Consider the following 1706-nt stretch of genomic DNA (forward strand, 5'->3'; position numbering starts at 1 on the left):
ACCAAATCACGTCGTTTCTTACATCTTACCAATGTCTAAATGGCATATCTTTAACATCTAGTTGATGCCGTCCAACCGTGTGCTCACATCCACCGAACCATCGCCGCACCTCCGCAAACCGCAGGTAATCTGCCGACACCATGTGCTGCAGCTCTGCGTCGATGAGTTTGCTGATGTCGGAATTATCATCATAGGCCTATCAGAATGTTGCTAGTGAGGGCAGAAAAGGGTGGTTGGAGATTGCTTCGCTGGCGTCTTCGACGCATATCATGCTAACGGTAGTAGTGGAGAGGTCCGGAGACGAAGAAGACATTACGGTGGTGGTGGGTGGCGGGTGAGGGTGTGGTAGGAGTAGTAATGGGGTGCGGTGATGGGTCATTGATGGTCTTTATGGATTTGTGTTTGACATATTAAGTGTTCTCTCTCTTTCTCTCTCTTGAAGATAGTAGTGGTGATGGTGATGGTGATAGTAATGGTGATAGTTGAAGATGATAGTGGTGGTAGGATTTAGAATTGAGAGGGTTAGAATTAGATTATATTAGAGAATAATTTGAAAATTTAATTTAATTTTTAGAGTTTAGATGATTTTATCTGCAAAATTTTATCTTTTATGAATATAACTTTAATTTCCATCTTACATGTATAAAAATATCTGCATCTAAAGTTTTTATAATAAAAAATTACTATTTACTCTTGTATTATTTGTGGTGTTTTGTTTCATTCATATTCATATTGTGTATCCAATAAAGAGAATACGAGCTGATAATTGCTCTATGCATGTATGTTCTAAATTACAATGTCATTATCATTTTTGGGACATGTTAATTGTGGTTTGATCTAATTGTGGGTGACAGTTTATACATCTAGTTGTAAAATCCTGAGAAGATATTATTTAGAATTTTAGACAAATCTACTCATATTTGATTTAAAAATTGGCATTAATTAGTACACACATAAAATAAAAAAAAATATGTGTGCATGTTATGAATCAATTTTAACATCAAAACATTAATCACCAACTTGCTTTATACTAGATAACTCAGGAACCCATACCTGCAATATAGTTAGCATTAGGGATAAGTACTTTTTTCGTCCCCAAGGTCTGAGGTCGAAATCAAAATCGTCCCCGACCTTTTTTTTTATTAAAATCATCCTCAACGTTTAAAAACGCTTTAAAATCATTCTTTCCCGAATTTTTGGACCAAAATACCCTCATCATTATCATTCTCCTCTTCACATTCCTCACCCCACCACCTCCACTGCCACCAACATTACCACCACAACCACCACCACCAACACAAACACCACCACCAACACCAACACTAAGAACACCAAACAACAACAACAACACCATACCACCACAACCACCATCAACACCACCACCACCACCACCAACACCATCAAGCCCCTCACCGTAACCCCCCACCCCTCACCCCCTAACCCCCTCACCGTAACCCCCCACCCCCTCACCCCACTTCCTCACCCCCTCACCGTAACCCCCACCCCCTTCCTCATGCCTCTCTCTTCATGGTCATCATCATCATCATCAACAGAAAATTCAAGAAAAATTCAGTTCACTGTCACAAAAGAAATCCAGAAATTTTACCAAAAATAATCAACAAATTAAGCAACAACAATATTCTACAACAAATTTCACCAAAAATTCAGAAATTTCACAAAAAATCCAGTTCACAGTCACAGAAGAA

This window comes from Arachis hypogaea, chromosome 11, assembly GCF_003086295.3.
Source record: "Arachis hypogaea cultivar Tifrunner chromosome 11, arahy.Tifrunner.gnm2.J5K5, whole genome shotgun sequence".
Classification (NCBI taxonomy): domain Eukaryota; kingdom Viridiplantae; phylum Streptophyta; class Magnoliopsida; order Fabales; family Fabaceae; genus Arachis; species Arachis hypogaea.